General features: G+C 42.4%; 1 protein-coding gene across 11 annotated transcripts in view; it reads left to right on the plus strand.

The window, feature by feature from the left end:
* The window catches only part of ATP8A2 (ATPase phospholipid transporting 8A2), a 592801-nt gene that overhangs the window by 273545 nt on the left and 300787 nt on the right, over nucleotides 1–18469 (plus strand). The window lies entirely within an intron of this gene.

An 18469-nucleotide genomic window follows, 5' to 3' on the forward strand; every position in this document is an offset into this window, starting at 1 on the left:
AGTGAAGATGAAGGTCATGGAGACCAAAGTGGGGTGAGTCACGGATGCAGCTCTCCAGGTTCAGAGTACAGTGTGGAGAGATGGAGTAAGAAAGCAATGATGAGCGGTAAAAGCCTGTAGCTAAGGGGAGTGTTCTGTAGCCTTCCTTTCTAACTGCTCATGTCATCATAAACTCCTTGCACCTCTGTTTCTTTGCAAGTAAAGTGTGTGGCTTCCACTACCAGCATGAAGGCACTTCTGCATTCATGGTTTTACTCATCTCAGCAGTCGAGGCCTGTTGGTTCCTGGTATTTGGGTTTAGGTTGTGCTTGGTATGGACTCTAGGTTTCTTTTGCAGGTCTTATAAAAGGGGCTCTGTGCATCTAAACAGGACTGAGGTTTTCAGGTTGAAGGGGTTCAATGTGCCAACCACTCCCTGCCTATATTCTCCTTGAGAGAATGCAATCTCTGTATGCCTCTGTATGCTTCTGAAGAGACGGAAGTGGTTGGTATTGAAATGACTGGTTCCTTTTGCAAGGGCCTCCAGGAAAACTGGGGATTCTAGACTGGTTTTCTGGAGAAAAGAGTCTTTGAAGGTTGGGAAACTGTTTGGGAAAAAAAAGAAAAAAGAAAAATCTATGCCCAAGAAGCTGGACTTGCCAATGGCCCTGTGGTGTTCATTGCATTTGTCTCTCGTGACTGCAGACAGTTTGGCTATGGTGAAAGTAAATGTCTTTAATTTGTTTCCCTAGAGCTCCTGCGTTGGAAAATTGGAAAAGCCTGCACTGAAAATTTGGGATTAGTGCTAATGTCTTAGAAGAGTTTTCCCGTGTTGGATGCAGAATGAAAGGCTTGTGGACCCCTCAGTTTAGTATTTCCACACTCATAATTCTTCCAGAGATTGACAGGTGTCTAGTTCTGGGCCACAGCACAACCTGTGTGTATTCCTGCAGGCCTGACCACTGGGGCTTCGGGACAGTGGGCCATCTCGCTCAACCCGGGACAGGGAAGGAAGCTAGCGGGGAGCCATTCGTGCAGTGTCCAGTGTTGTTACAGGAAGTTTGTTCCTGGTGAAAAAGAGAAATAGCGCCAATGTGAACTTGTGGACGGATTTGTTTCTCCCTTCTTAGATATAAGTAATTTTTTCTCTTTTTACCTCCCTCCTATCCCTTATCAAAACAAAGCAACACTCTTTGAGAATACCTCCAGATGATTTATTTGCTGAAGATGTGTGAAAACAGTGATCTAAGGTGTTGAAGAAAAAGAAACCTCAGTGGTTTGTTCTATTCTTGTGTACCTCTTTTAAAATAGATGGGAACAGAGGAGAACGTTGGACTCACTGCTGGGATGTGATCTGGTTCACCCTCTAACTGGTAGAAGGGTGAGTCTCTGCCAAGTGACCATGTTCAAATGTAATCCAGGCCCAAAAGAACACTCTGGTCCTTGGTGGACGCGTTGAAGAAAAACATGTCAAACAGATATGCAGAATTACTATGTATCAGTTTCTGCCTGTAACTATAGCTGAAGGAAAGCTGAACTTGAAAAAAAAAATTGATTGCCATTCTTTGTGATTTAGACTCTGTTGAAGTGAGAAGCGCCATGTTGCTTTAGTGAACAGCTGACGTCAGTTAGCCACACTCCAGTTCCAGTTTTTCTTCTCAATCTTCCACAGTTACTTGTGGGGCTCCTGTTGTTAACTGGATCTGTCTTCCACACTCCTCTCCAAACAGCTTACAGCTCTGAGAGATGGTAATCAGGAATAAGATCCTTTTCTGTCTTCTAGCTTGGGACCCCGTCACCTTCCAGGCGGAGAGCCTGGAGCAGCCTGGCTCCCTCTCCGGCAGTTGTTTTTCTTAGTTGTATTGCTGCTTTAATTGGCCACAGTTCTCTTCATCTGTCATGAAAACTCTTAAAACTCATACGAGAGTAATTTCCCCAGCTTCTTTATTGAGGGGTATTTTCTCTCCATGGGACACACTGCTGGTGATGAGGCTGGCGCCCTCTGGCCTGCTCCTCTGCTCCGTTTCTTCAGAAAGCAGTCATTGGTGCGTTTCTGCAGGCTGACCGATTGAGTTACACCCTGAGGACTGTTGAACCCAGTTCTCAGCTGCAGGATGTCTTTCCCAAAAGTTCTTGTACTGCGAGGCCCGCTTTGAGGATTCACGTGTGTGTATTGGTTTACAGCAGCATGAAAGCTTTCTCACCACAGTAGATGGGTAAGTTACTCAAGGAATATGAGGACTGTGAGGTCATACTCTCATAGGGCCTGGAGCTCCTGTTGGCCTGTTCCCTTCTGGCTGGTTTCACATGTATTTATGGCTTTCTTTTATACCTAATAGTCTTGCTTTGGATTTTAAAGAAGAAATTCTTAAAGTAACTAGAGAAAGATTCTGTGGTTGTTTGCCATAAAAGGATGGAAGCTGTGATAATATAAACCATAAAAAAAACCCAAAAAAAGTACTAAATTGATCTCTAAATATTGCATTTGATGGGACATAAGTAGAGAGCAAAAGACCATAAAGAGAAAAATGACTTGCTAATAAGACAATCTGAGGTTATTTTAGTAATAGTGTGTACAATGAAATAGACAAGCAAACAAGGAGGGAGTCTCTGTGTGGACACACTGTCCTTTAGCGTGAAGCTTGCGGCTGCCACAGCATCCTTGAGGTCCTGGCTGAGAGTGTTTGTGAGAGAGTTCTACTCAGTCTCTATATCAGCCCTGTCTTTCTGGGCTGCGTCTGGTCCATTTTTTTGTAAGGACTCACAAGATTGTCAAATGCTTGCTTTGGTAGAAGAGTAATATATTTCTGCTGGATTTAGTGTGTACTTTGTGTGTGTGTATTAGTACATCTTTGTGGTTAGTCATTGTTTCAGTCTACAGATTTGTATTTTATTCTTGTCATCAGAGCTCTGAAATGGTTGTTTGTAGGTAGGAGTTCTCGTCTCAGTTGAAGTGCCAGACGCCGTTGCTTTCTTCTAACCGATGAGGGGTGATGTGCTGTCATGAGTGGTGGCTTCTGTGAGAGCATGTTGATGCGTTTGTTGTTCATAGTTTAGGAAAAATGCCATATAGGTCACCGTTTCCTTTTTTTATTCTGAGTCTCTGATCGTGCTTGATTATGCTGGCAAACTGATGGTCAGTGGGCCCCATTTAGCCTGTAGTGGTGTCAAACAGACTGTGATAGCACTGTGAGTATTGGTAGGTGGGATAGGCACTTTCCAGTTCGCCACAGACCCCACTACTCCTTAATGTCAATGTCATACCTTTGTTACCTGCCTGGTGACCTGAGGTCATTTATCTACATGGTACTCAAAGACGTTTTCAAATTTCTTCCCCAAACAGAAGCATATAGATAGTAAGGCAGACTTCTATTTGATTTATATTTGTTTTTGTCTCTGTAGCTGTCTGCTGACGATAATTTAAAATGAACAGTGAAACACTCAAAAGTCTTGAGAGGAAACAAAATGGCTGAAGAATAGAATAAGAAGGTTTAGGGGCCAGATTGTGTATTAACTGCCCTTCAATTTGTGGCACTGATCTTCATGACCGAGTTTAGCAGAGTGGGAAGCCCATGTGTTTCATGTCTTCTGAGTGAACAGTCCCGATATTGAATGATTCTGGTTTAACCTTTTTAGATCTTACTGGAGATATTTTTGCTCCTAGGTTTCCCTTATTCCCCAAAAGTTCTTGAATTAACACAGGCCTTGAAAACCCCTGAAAAGTCATCTCCATTTTACATACTTGTCTTCTTTGTTCTTTTGAAAAGTGTTGGTTGCAAGACAAGCTGAAGTCTGAGCCTGGATGGCACTGGTCTGATTCCTCCCTGTGCTCTGCTCCTGGTCATGGGCCTTCTCTGCAAAGACCATATCGAGTTCATCGACTGTTGTGAATGAAAATAATCAGTTGGTGAAAGCATAGAATTAGAAACCTCTTGGTATATTTATTTCTGTGTCTCAAGAATTCTGATTTAAAGCAGACTTTATTTCAAGTAATGTGAACAGTAGGTCATTCAGGAGTCTCGGATGAATCAATGTTTTCTTCCCTCCTCTCCAAGAAAATCTATTTAAAGCAAAGGTCAAATCTGTGCTGGATTTAGAACCTATTAAATGTAGGTCTGGAGAACAGGACCACTTCTCTTCTTTATTCTCCGCATAGTTTCAAGCACTTAGGGACACTCTGGTCTTCTACAGATCATCATTTCCCATGTATTTCTGGTGTTTGTAATTTTTCTTTTGTTCTGGAGGATGGAGTGTAACACATATACTCATGAATTTGAGCCTTTGTGAGCCTTTCGATTTATTAAATTTAGGAATAACTTTAACCTTTAAAAATTGCCTTGGAGGAGTTTATTAGGCATTGAACTATATCTAAGAAGGGTGTGTTAATCCATATATTTTTTTTTTTTGAGGAAGATTAACCCTGAGCTAACTACTGCCAGTCCTTCTCTTTTTGCTGAGGAAGCCTGGTCCTGAGCTAACATCCGTGCCCATCTTCCTCTACTTTATGTGTGGGACTCCTACCACAGCATGGCGTGCCAAGCGGTGCCATGTCCGCACCCGGGATCCAAACTGGTGAACCCCGGGCCGCAGAGAAGCAGAATGTGCACACCTAACCGCTGCGCCCCCAGGCCGGCCCCTAATCCATATATTAATACACCTCATTTAATTAACATGCTCAAAAATTGAGCTCCTCGTGTCTGCCCTTCCTCCCCATCCCCTCATCCCTCTGGCCTTTTCCATCTCCATCAAGCTTGTCAAGCTGTTGTTCTAGTTAACAACCCCTCCCATGGCTCTCACATGGTGACCAAACTTTGTACGTTCTACTCCTAGAAAGTCTTCAGTCCTGTCACTACCTCAGTCCAGGCCTCATTATGTATGTGGCGACTGGCACAGCCCGTGAATTTGTCTCCCACTCGCCATTGTTACCTTCTCTCTCACATTTATATCTCAGGTCGAGGCAGAAATTCAGTATAGACATATCTTTCATTTAATAAAGATTTGAATATATTCTGTGGGCCAGGCCTGTCTTGAGCCTGAAGAGACAACAGTGAAAGTGTCAGCCAAAAACTCCTTGGCCCCGGGAGCTTGGAACTAGTAGGGAGGGCCGATGGGTGAGCAACACATGGAAGGAAAAGGTAGAGAGTGTTGACTGTGAGTGCTAAGTGCCCTGAGGGAAATAAAGCAGGAAAGGGAAATAAGGAGTGTGTGGGGGGGAGTGTGACTTTAAATAGGGTCACTCAGAAGGGCCTCATGAGAAGGTAACATCAAGAGGGAGTGAGGCCCTGGGAATCTGGGAGAGGGCTGGGAGGGGGCGGGAGGGCCTGTTTGAGGAACACCAAGGTGTCAGTGGTGCGCTATGTGGGCCAAGCTCTGAGGGGTGCTAGGCCCCACCCACCATGTAAGGCTCTTGGCTTACTTGAACAGAGAGCAGAAATTTGAACAGAGAACAGAGACCAGAAGACTGAGCAGAGTGACAGCATCTGCTTCCATGTCACCAGGTCTCTGTTACGTTGAGAATAGAGTGTGGAGTGGGGGAGGGGGCAATTCTGGAGGCTGTTGTGATGGTTTAGGTGAGGAAGGGTGGCTTTAGCAGAGCTGTGGTGACATGTGGCCAGGTTCTGGATGCGTTTTGAAAGCACAAGTGACATTACTGCTGATGGATTGCTTATGTGGCATTTACAAAAAAGGAATAAGAGTGACCTCAATATTTTTGGCTTGAGTGCCTGGAAGGATGGAGTTGTCATGAATGGAAAGGGAGGAAGGTGTGCACCACTGTGTCGTTGTGGGTGTCCCTAGGATTTAGTGCAGGAAAGAGTAGGCTGGGAAGGAGGGAGGCAGGCTCTCAGTGTGCATGTGCTGTGTTTGGGATGTCTCCCCATTAGACAACCAAGTGGAGATACCCACTTAGGTTGTTGGATATTTGTGTCTGGAATTTGGGGGAGGGGTTCTACCTGGAGATGTAAGTTTGAGAGTCTAACACGTGTTCAAGGTCATAAGACCAGCTGAGATTCCCCAGATAAATGTAGGAAAGTTCCGTGGACTGAGCCCTGGATCATTTTTCTTATAGGAGTCAGAAACTCAGCTTTCTTAACCTGGCATCTCTGTCCCCACCCCCAGCCTAGCCTTCCAGCTCTTCTCTAGGTGTTCCCCCATGTACGCAGACAGGTGAGGACAACTGCTGAGCTGCAGTTCCCTTGCCGGGTTGCTTTCTTTGCTGGAGTGCCCTTTGTCCCTCCCTAATCCGATATGCTTTCCCGTATTAAATTTCCCTGTGTTACTGCTCTTTAAAGGGTGACAATTACAAACTAATCTCCCTTGTTTTCTCCAGCTCCTTACTCCTCCCCTGTTAGAACCTATTTCTCTTCCATTCATATTATTATTATTTTTTTTTCACGGTCCTCTGTAATAGCACTTATTCTGTTTTGTTTTCCTTCCTCTGTCCCTGGTAGAAAGCGAGTTCCCTGAAGACGGGGGAGGGGTGGTCTATCTTGATATCTCCAGTCCTTTGAAATCACCCACATGTAACAGCATGGTGTTTGTTGAATTGAGTTAAATTTATTAAGCTTTACAGAAGTGGTTTCTATTATATATTGTATGTAATACATTTATAGATAGTATTTGGTATAGTATATAGTGTATATATATAGTATATAAATAAATATTTTATATATAATTTTTTGTATATTATATATCTTATATACATAAGATATTATTTTCCTCAGAATAACTTTTCATCTCTTCTCTCAAGCATTTGGTAATAAGGCTTGGGCGCACAAAAATGTCTATATGGAGAAGGAAGTTCTAACAGGCACATTAGAAATTACTAAGCCCACCTAATATGCCATCTTATTCAAAGTTTTCAATAGTAAAGCTGACGCTTTATTTTTTGTGATAGAAATGCTAGCCATCTAGAAAACTGGTGTGCATGTGTGTGTATTAGATTAAAGGTGAAATCTCTGCAGAAAGCAATTTAAGAAGCTTCAGGAAATCCTCATTCCTCTGGATACTGTAGGGGAGGAGGACATTTCCTCTCCCCAAATGTGGGTTTGTCTGGCCGGAGAACAAATTAAATTCACATGAGACAGAATAGCAAGAGAAAATTAAACAAAGCTTTATGAGGAACCATGGCCCAGGGCCTTTCTTCCCGAAGGAAGAAAGGGCTCCGAAGAAGTGGGGTGCACAGAGTGGTTATATACCCCCAAACAGGGTGTTTCACATGTGATTGAAATGTCCCTCCCACAATAGTCACAAGATTGCCCTGTTGGCACAGTGCTTGATGGACACGGCAGGTAGTGTCTGCTATCTTGGTGGGCGTAGCAGGAGGCAAGTCTATCTTCTGGAGCTGGGCGGTCACAGGTGAGCGCAGCAATCAGTTCCTAGCCTAAGGAAAGATGCTTAATCCTTAAGAAATGCCAGTGTTGGGAGGGGCAGGGAAGTCAGTTACAGGAGGTTACCAGAGAAGCACAGTAAAATGCAGATTTAAGTCCTTGCCTTTGGTATTGATTAAGAGTTTCTAGAGAGAAGGTCATCCCCTTTCTTCTTCCTGGTACAGAGAGGGAGGCACCTTTACAGATAGAGATTTACCTTACAAACGTAAATGTGTCCTAACAAAGGGCAAGTTCCATTCCTCAGAGCCTCCTTCCCTGTCCCAGTTTATCAAAAGCAATCAGCCTCAAATAATCCTGATGCCAAAGAGACATATCTTGGGGTGGCCAATTTCAGGTCCCCACAATACCTTTTGGATTTTAAATCTAGGAATTTGTATATTCTCTCAAAATTGCTAGTTCAGTTTTAGGACTGAACCTTGGTCACGTGGGTGGAATCAAGAATGTGGCGCTGTGCCTGTATTGGCAACAGCCCTGGACAATCTGAAGAGAAGCTGTCAGAGCCTCATGCGGCCCATCTTTCCACAAGTCGTGTCCCATTAGAAATTAAAGAACACAGTCCTCACCAGGATGAGAGGGTACAGCACAGGGCCACAGGGCCAGGAGCATGATGGGAATGCTTACAGTACATCTGTGTCCCCAAACCAGGACGCTGTGCCTGCCCTAGTCCTTTTTATTCCCACCTTTAATGGAGAGAGAGGTCCAGAGAAATGAGGCAGTGCATGCCCAATAACTCTTGGTATCCCAGCTAGCGGGAGGCCAGAGGGGCTGGGGGGACAATGGCCAGCAGTAGAGCATGTACGTGTATTTGTCAGGGGTAGCTGGCTGTTACTTTGCAGGAACATGGGCCCAGGGTTCCCCGATACTGTAATTGTTTTTCCTTTTTCTTCCCAAAGCCCCCAGGTACATAGTTGTGTATCCTTAGTTGTGGGTCTGATACTGTAATTTTTTAACAGAAGCTGTATATCAGAGTTTTCATGTGAAATTGTCTGGTTTTTAGATTTTGGTTAAAAAAACTTTTTTTTAAAAATGTGGGATGAATAATTAACCTAAAATAAACTTATTGATTATATTTCCTGGCCACTCAAATCGACTCTCGGGACCTTTTGTCCAGTTAAGCATACACTGTTGTACTCCAGCCAGTTAGTCAGTCTCAGCCATCTTGACCTGAGATCCAGTTTCCAAAGGGCTCCTGCTGCCTAAACCCACTTGACTTTCCTCCATGGCACATCCGCTCAAGACAGGGCTTCGTATCTGTACCCTCATGGACGTGTGAGCTCCTTGGGAGAGGGCCTTTGGATTTGTGTGCATGGCTGTGTCCCCACAGTCGGCATTTCACGAGCACTTACTGGCTGTGTGAACAGTCCACCAAGCTAATGTCTCAAAGACTTAAAAAATTTTAATAGAAGGCCATTGTCACAACGCAAATGCAGTAATGTGCAGAAGAGACTAAGAGATGATTCACAGCAGACAGAGAGCAATTGTTCTGCCAGGGTCAGGAGTTCAGGAAGCAGCAAATATTCCCCAGACAAGGGGCGGTGAGCATTTTCTCAGCACCTGCTAGATGCTGAGTGATTTGTTTGTTTGCTTTTTTCACCCAGAGGGAGTGGTAAGGAAACTGCCCAATGGTTTCTTTTTCCCTTCTTCAGCCAGCATTGATTGAAAGGTTATACGATCCACAAAGAGCAAGTGGTGGCTGCCGGATGTCCAGTTGCAGCTTTGCAGATGTTAACGGGGGTGTGGTGGTCAGAGTGACTTCTGAGTAGCAGTGTCCCTAGCGAGCAGCACCGGGTGCTCCGGGGCCCCCATGCCAGTGGGCCTTCCCACTCTGGTCTCGCAGGGAACAGTAGGTTGTGTTTAAGCTAAAGAGCCAACTTTCTCTCCACAAAGTCAAAATTCGGTATCTTCTGACCCACAATCACACGCTGCCCACCCCCCAAATCCTCCTCTATCTCTTTCCCAGCGATTGGCCTCGTTTATCTACCTGGCTAGAGGCTTGCTATTTGTCTTCATTTCCTCTCCCATCCTCTAACCATTCACCAGACACTGCGTATTCTTGTTCTTAAATGGATTTTTTGGTTTTTTCTCTCTTATCCCAGTCGAAGGTTAGTCTCATCAGCTGAAGCCTCCTTAGCTGATCTGTACTAACCCATCTTCATACTGTTGATGGATGATCTTCCACAAAAGAACATCTGAGTGTGGTATTTTTTAAACATCGGAGCCTTTGCTGGCTCCCTGTAGGCTCTAGGAGGAGGTTCAGGCGCTTCTGCTTGGCCGGCAGGCCTCCTCACCCCAGTGCCTTCCTAACCTGTGTCTGTGGTCCACTGCACCTTACAGGCCTCCGATACTTGCTGCCTGGACACACCAGGCATGAGGTGATCTTTGGCTGTTGTGTGCCATTGTCTGTAGTGCTCACTCTTTCTCTCTGGGCCTCTCTACCCCTAGAAGCTTATGCACATAATAGGCCCTTGATGGCTAAAGGTTAATTAAAGGATTTTTTTTTCTTACTCTATATTTCAGTGTAAACTCTATCCCCTTAACCTTGAATCCTTGCCAGTCTGTGTGGAGAAGAGAATGGTGAGTGTCTCGGTCTGCCCCCAGCCCGCCCTCACCTGCCCTACGTGGTTACGGATTCTGCATAGTTGGGGAGCCTGCTGGCCAGGTGTGTGGGACGGGGTTTCTGCCTCACTCTACCATCAGTATGGAGACCTCCAGTGGGAATGAGACTTTTTCTACTCTTTTTACTTATTTATTTGGTTTTATTTATTTTTAAAATTTGTATATAATAGAGTATTACGTTGACTTTACCAACTGGAGACTATCATTTAGAAAGTGTTCTCAGTTTTAAGTGTGCTAATAGTGTTGTGCGTAAATGTCAGATATTTTCCTAACATAGCGGAGGATTTTATACAGCTGTTCTTTCCTCTCGCATGACTGTCTCAGTACTCACCAGCTCCTACTGATTCAAGGAAAATCGAAGAGTCTCATAGGCAGGTGCTTTCCAGAATGGGCCCCTGGTGGCTTAGCCACAGTCTGGGAGCCTGTGGGTGGCAGCCAGAACCAGCCCTTTATATCCCCGCTTTTGCTCCAGTGGGTGCAAGCTGCGAGCCCAGGGCACGTTTTCCTCACGTGGCTACAGTCTTCACCGCCTGTGTGCACAGCCAGCAGCTGCCACACGTGCATGTGGAGTTTTTTTTATGATCTGCCACCTTTTTCTCTTTGAGAAATTTTTACTGTTTTTGTTTTTTGCACAAGTCTAAACACAGTCTGGGCACGTTATAATACCTCAGAGAGTCAAGAAGCCTTCAGAATTAGTAAGCATAGTGGCTAAATTATGGAAATATTAAAGTTAAAAGTTTAAATCCCCAAGGTCAGGAAATTAACTAATGAAGATTATTATGTGCATTTTCTTACATAGCACAGCTATGGTGGATTTAAAAAGTTAGCTTTTTTTTAAGAAAATTTTTTTTTTTATCATATAGCAAGTAAGTAGTTCAAGAATTCAAATGACGTTGCATTACTGATGACATGCTTCCTAACAGATATTAGCATCTGTCGCTTTGAAGTAAAGATAGATGTTTAGGTTGCAGTTGGTGTTTTATCTTTTTGTGTAGAATTGATAAGGTTCTGTCTTCCTTTGCTGAAGTTTACCTGACATACTTAATTATATAGTTCATTAAGAACACTCTGCAGATTTCATCTAGAAATTATTTTCTGGAGTAGTTTCTTTCTAAATTTATAAACTCAGTCACCATTATGTTTGGTTTGGGCTCATTATGATTCCTCCAAGAATCAAGGAGACTTGAGAAATAGTAAGTGCCATGGCTGTATCATTGATATCTTAAAAGTTAAAAGTTTAAGTCCCAGAGGTCAGGAAATTAAGTAACTAAGCTAAGGTGGTTATGTTCATAATAAAATTATTCTTAGTGTGATAATATTAAATGTGGCATGATTCATTGTGTCCCCAAAGTATACAGTGACTTCCAGAGATCCAGTCTGGACACATGTGTGACAGGCAACTATTCCATGGAATTATGGAGTGTCATTTTATACACAGCTGAGTGACCCCTTACCAATGCTGATTACACGTTCTTCTTGCAGGAGGGTCACACTTTGAAATCATTTCTCATAGGAAAAGGGTTGTTATCTACTTTAGGAAGAATTCCACATTCTAAGAAATTGCAAAAAGGATCCATAGTCAAAATGGAAATAGCAAATGCAAATAGCATATAAATGACTTTTGAGATCTTATTACACACAGCTATTCAAGAACATATTTGTTTCGCATGTAAAAGGATTCTTAGTATTAAAATAAAAATGTAGTTTTTTGGAAGAAAATAAACATAGAAGGGTTGCTATTTAATATCCTTTGAGAAGTGAAAAAAGTACATATTTTCAGGGAATTTTTTAACCTCATTGATTTGAGCTCTGTCAAAAATGTTAGTCAAATTTTCTTTCAATAAATAGTAGTGATTGACAGTTTTCAAACTTTCTAGGCTCTGAAGCCTAAGTTAATAAATAGTCTGTTTCTTATAAATGATACTTGCTCATTAACAGCTGCTGCCAGGTTTCTTTCATATGCCCCAGTTCCTGAGTCTGCACTGCCTGGGATCCCTTTTCAGGAAGACGTGGATTTTTTAGAGATGTGAGATGTAAAAAGAAAAGAATAAACTGAAAAATAGGGTATCTCAGCTACCCTGAAGTGGGATTCTTGGGGCTAACCTGTGTACGTGGTTGTTAGTACCTGATACAGCCATGGCCCCGGGGTGCCATTCACTGGTTCCGCTTCACTTAGTTGTATGTCTTGAAGTCCCAGCAAACAGAAATTCATTAAGCATTAAAAGATATTTAACACCATTAGTCATTTGGGAAATGCAAATTAAAACTACTACATCTAACACTAAATATCCATTAGAATGGCTAAAATTATAAAAAGTGTTGACAAGTTGAGGAGTAGCTAGAATGCTCAGACCAGAATAGTGAGAATGCAGAATGGTACAACCACTTTGAAAAACAGTCTTGCAGCTTCTATAAAGTTAAACATACACTTTCTCTGTACGTATCTGTACAGGTGGTATAACAGAGTAATTCCAATCTTAAATATCTACCCAAGAGACGAAAAAACACATGTACACACAAAGATTAGTATACATATATTTATAGTAGAATTATTCATAACATCATCAAACTGGGAACAAATCAAATGTGTAATAATGGGTGAATGGATAAACAGGTTGTGGTATATTCATACATTGGAAGACTACTTGGCAACAAAAAGGAGTAAACTATTAATATGTGCAGAAATGTTGGAAAATCTCAAAGCATTAGGCCAAATGACTAGGCCAGACTGGAAAGACTATAAACTATGATTCTCCCTATATGGCATTCCAGAAAAGGCAATTAGTGACAGAAGTAGATGGATGATTGCGAGGGGCTTGGAGTGAAGGGGTGGAACTGACTGTAGAGTGGCAGGTGGAACGTTTTGGGTAGATGGAAATGTTCTGTGTCTTGATTGTGGAGGAGATTACATGACTGTGTACGTTTGGCAAAACTCATTGAATTATGCATTTCAAATGGTTCAGCTTTATTGTATGTTAATTATAACTCCATAAATCTGATTAACCAGAAAGAAGTTTTCTGTAGAGGCTTAAATGCTGGTGTGAATTAAGTAAATTGGGTTGATTTACTCTGAGACGATAAGAATTTTTTATCAGAAATACAAACATTTTGTGGCAGGTAGCGATGGCCAGTGTAGAGAAATCCTGATGGGAGTGGTGGTAAAAGGGGACCTGAGGGTACCAGACAGGCATCTGAGTGCTTGTAGGCCAGGGGCCAGATTGTCCCTTGAGAATGTTTACTTAATGGCTGTGAGAGATCTTCCCATCTTCCTTGAAATTATTAGTAATGAAATTATTCCATTATCCTTGAAACATTACACATTTAACACAGATTCCTCTTATCTACTTATCAACTTTAATGTTAGGGGCATTCATCGACTGGGGCAAAGCAACATCCAGAGAAGAAAGGCATCTTCTCTGCCAGCACCAGCAGCTGCCAGCAGAGGCCATGTGTAATTATTTTGGTTCAGCCTTGGCCTTCTTTATCAGCCTGTAATGAGTTTGCTGTATTTGTGCTTTATCTTAAGTTTTGCTAACTTTTACACTCATTAAGGCCCTTAAGTGCAGAGGCATTGAGAATATCAATCCTATCAAGAAAGAGGTGTGATTATATTGGAAATGAAAATGATAGTAAAAAAAAAGTAGAAGAGGCAGGAATATGGTGAATATAACTGTAGCTGGTTTGAGAGGCTGGCATGGGAATTGTCTGAGGAATGAGAGAGGGCCATGGTGAGAAAAGATGCATCTGACAGTTGGCAAGGGACAAGAAAAATGGATGGATGGAATGGAAAAAACAACAAAACCATTTTGAACCCATGGTCTAGAGCATCACTGGATACTCCTAGCCCAAGGTTAATTCAGGAGAAGAGAGTTCGCTCTCAAACTTGAAGGCTAAATATGATTTGGTTCAATTGCTGCTCGTGAAACTTGAACCATCCTGGCTTTCAGCATCGTCAGCTCTGAGCCCGTTGGAATTTGCAAAGCATCAAAGTGAGGGCTGAGGCAGCTGCTGCTACCATGGCGTCTAAGAAATTCCTGTGATGCTGCCAAGCTCCTAGAGGGAGAGGGTTACCTGCCTCTCCAGATTTCAGTGTTGCTGAAACTGTTTAATTTTGAGGAAAGATTTCTGCTATTTGCAAGTTGGTAGAAATGAATCTAGGTTCTAGAAATTTTTATCTTCCCTGGTTTATTAAATGCAAAGTGATTAACAGTAGAAACCACCTTTCAGATGCGTCTGCTCCTAGGCTGGGCAGGTTGCTCTTCAGCTGTACGTCAGGGTCCATCAGATGGACCTCTGATCTGTGAATCAGCAGCCAGCCAGCCATTTCCTGAGATCACAGGCTAGCACTGTCTATGGTGTTTATATAATTTTATTTAAAAAACTGGAAATACAAAGGCAAGTGTTGACCTTACAGATAAGAAATGCAGGGTTCACAATACAGCACAACTGGGAAAAGGTGAGTGTTTGGCATGGCTAAGGGAACAGTCTTGAGTCTCACTTGCTCACTTTGGCCTTAACTCGTGTGTGTTTTTAATTGTGAGGAAAAATAAAATTGTAGAACACGTATGAAAAGCTGGAAATGTATTTTTTAATATTTATGCCTAGAAGGCAAATTCTAATTATGGATTTTGGAATGTTTCGTATCTTTCTGGAAATGAAACCTCCAGCCCTAACTGCCTATGCCTCTCGTAACAGCTAAGTCCATTGTAACTTTCAGTAATTGGTTCTTTATTAAAATAAGAGACTGCAGTATAAATTTTAGTGACTAGGCTAAATAGGCATTAACAGGCCCTGGGATCCAACCACAATTTGTAACATCATTCCTTTGGGAAAATGGATTCTAAGTGCCCAATAACTAACTTACAAATAGACTTTTGAATCATAGTCCGTTTGAGAATAAGGAACTGTTTGTGATGGTAATACCTTCGATTGACTTGCTTGAGAACTGCACAGAAGGGACCTATATTCTGCCACACATGTGTGGTGAACCCAGCTAGTCTGGGTTTGATCAAAGATTATTGCTGAGTGGGCAATGAAAGCATAAGAATTAAAACCAAAGTAGAGGTTGGAGACCAGTCAAGGGTGGAGTTAGGAGGATGGATCTGGAGAGGTTTTAGTGGTAGGAAAGGTTTGAATCTCAAAGGCAAAGGTGTGATTCTGAGCAGATGAAGTGAGGAGAGAACAGGATGGTTCCGGTAAGGGTTAAAGGCAAAAAGGCAAGGATATGAGGAATAAGAAGGGTCAAGAACCAATCATTTTTAAGGAAAATATAATACAAAATGTACCAGAAAGGCTTAACAGCCCACAAGGATGTCAGACAAATAGATGTCTCCAAGACCTGTAAATGATCTCACAAAGATATTACAGTGAATGTTTAGAATCAAGACTTAGATCAGTTCATTTATGAAGTTAACATATTTATTGAGCGCTTGCTAGGGGTCAGCATGATCAGAGGGTGGCAAAGGGAGTTGCACCTTCATTGAATTTACATTTTAGTGTAATTCCGGACAAACACAACAATGAGCCAAAGCAGGCTAAGGTATATTGGTGGTGATCTCTAGGATCGGCCCATAAGGAGAATATTAAGTTTTCATTATTTTGTTTTTAATTTTGTGTATTTGCCACCCTGATTGTATTGTAAGATTTTGGGGGTATAGACAACATAGAACATGTATGCTTGGTATTTTTTTTTATTACCATGGATGCATAGAAGGTGCTCCAATAACTACATCTTGGTTGGTTGATTGCAATAGCTTTGACTCATGTAATTGCTTAATTGAACTTATTTTATACTTCAGAAAACTATTTGTTAATGTACTATACTATTTACCACTATATGAGAAAATGCCTAGTCAATGGAATATAAATGTTAAATTTCTTTTGTTGCTGTTATGTAACTTAGTAATGTTTGGTGCTCTCTTTGCAAGTAGAGAGCATGACTACCTTGTTTCTACAATTTGCAGGTTGCACAATTCAACATGGCCAATGCGTAGTCATTCACTCCCACAGCATCCCCTCCTCCAAGAGGCCTTGTCCTGCCCTCTCCCCCTCCCCATGTATTGGTGGGCTTTTCTCCCACGTTCCATACTGTGCATGTATCTGCCACTGCAGTTACTACATTCTATTAGAAGGGTTATTCCAGACAGTAGACATGATAGTTATTGTTGCTTTTGCAGTGACTACGTGCTCTGGTGTTGCCGTGGTTGGAAAGCACATCTTTTCATCTCCATATCTGTTATGCCAACAATCGTGCTACGTCACCAGTGGGCTCAAGGAGTTGCCTTTTGTCTTAGTCAGCTCAGGTTGCTAGAAGAAAAATACCCTAGACTGGGTAGCCTAGGAAGTCCAAGAGGAAGGTGCCAACAGATCCAGTGTCTGACGAGAGCCCTCTTCCTGGTTTGCAGACGCTGCCTTCCCGCTGTGTCCTCTTGTGGCCAGAGGGGGTGATTAGGGGAGGAGGTGGGGAGGAGGAAGAGAGGGAAGAAGCTGTCCTGTGTCTTCTTACATGGGCACTAATCCCATCGTGAGGGCTGCACCCTCATGACCTAATCACCTCTTAAAGGCCCCACCTCCAAATACTGTCACCGTGGGGATTAGGGTTTCAGCATACGGAGTTTGGAGGGACACAAACATTAGTCCATAGTACTTTTCATGGTTCCACTTGAAAATATTTCACCTTAGTATCACCCGTGTTTCCCAGGCTGCGGCGGGCTGCAACATCGTGAGAGGCTCCCAGGAAGAGCAGCCACACGTGCTACTCCCGGTCCCCACCTGCCGCTGTTAAAACTTTAGCTTCATTTCAGGGCTTTCACCTACACAATTTGTGGGGGGAAGGGAGATTGCAGCTGTCTCAGGAGCATGGTTTTCTTACCTACACATTTCTGCCATTCGTATTCCCAGTGCTCAGGCTTGTTCTGGTGGCATTCTCCCTGCTCATACCCCAGAGCCTCTTGCACCCATAGGTGATCAGCTGCCAGTACTTGAGGCCTCCTCACTCCTCTGGCTGAAGAAGAAGAGCCATCAGTGTCCACTCTATTCTCATGCATGCTCCAGAAATAACCCCGAGTAGAGGAAGTACCCTTCATAATGTTACTGCCTCTATATCTCCATTCGTGCTGTGCCCCCTTAAAAAAGCTATAGGTAATGGTCTCCACATTTCAGGGATTTTTATTCCCCAGGCTTTTCCTCCATAAGTCTGTGGTGGAGGCCACTGGCCTGGGCCATGCCTCTAAGACAACATTGGCCTGTTGTCCATGGACCAAATCTGCACACCTTGCCTCATCCATTTGGTGAAATATTTCTCAGGAGGTTTTTCTCTCTGCCATGCATTGACCTCTGGCAGGCACATCCTCCCAAATTGCCCAGACCTGTCTGAGTTCCCCGGCGAACACACCCAGGCTGCCAAGGTGGGATTTCCCTAAGTGGGTAGAATTTTCTTCTCTCTACCCAAATTCTACAGGGCAGGCTGTTTGCACAGACAAGGCAAACATAAATGTTTTCATAGGTGTTTTGTTTGAGATTCAGAATTACACAACTCATTAAGAATAAAGAGTATAAAGTCCCCTTTATTCTTTTTACTAAAAGTCAATTTAATTTTAATATTATAGCATTATTGATCAATTGTTCTATTATTACATGGACAAAGAAAGCATGGTCAATGATGATATTTATTTGCTGACTGAAGTAGAAGAATTGTGCATTTTCCTTGATATAGGAAATTCTTAATGAATAAATAGTAATCGAGGAAGAATGGGTTTAATTGAGTGCTTTCTGTGTGCCCAGCCCAGTGCTAAGCAGGGTACATCGATTAGCTCATTTGTTCATAACAAAAGTGCTATGAAGTAAGTATTCTTAGCTCCGTTTTACACATGAGAAAATTGCAATTTAAAGAGGTTAAGTATTTTCCCAAGGTCACTGAGATAATAAGTGGAGAGCTGGGACCAGACTCCTGCCATCTGTCCACAGAACAGGGCTCTAGACCACAATCGTGCCTTAAATACATCTTTCTGATGTTGTCAAAAGTCGCTTGTTGAGAATGAAAACTGAGCAGTAAGACACTAGAACCTGTTTCGTCACTTTGTGATGGTAGCTGATTCTCAATTTAACTAAGCTTAGAAGGATTCCTGTTCATCCAAAGTATTCCTTTAAGACTGTAATTTATGTTATCATATGCTAAATTACATGTAAATGTAACTTAATAGCCAAAGGACAGTTGTCCAGACAGAATAATTTCGGCAGACTTTTCTGCTTCCCTGATTAACTTAAACCAGATTTTTTATTATGAGCCAAACATTGCATTCTTATATTTCAACCAGATAGCCTATTCATAGTCATAAATTCACTGGGAAGATCAGAACATCATTTTTTTAAATCTTGAGAATGGTTTTATGCTTTAATTACATTTGATAATAGACATCACCCTAAGGCACTTATTTAGACTGGTAGTAATGTTTTAAAAGGTATTGGCAGATTAGCTATTTTCTGTA

Source organism: Equus caballus, chromosome 17 (genome assembly GCF_041296265.1).
Source record: "Equus caballus isolate H_3958 breed thoroughbred chromosome 17, TB-T2T, whole genome shotgun sequence".
In the NCBI taxonomy this organism is placed as follows: domain Eukaryota; kingdom Metazoa; phylum Chordata; class Mammalia; order Perissodactyla; family Equidae; genus Equus; species Equus caballus.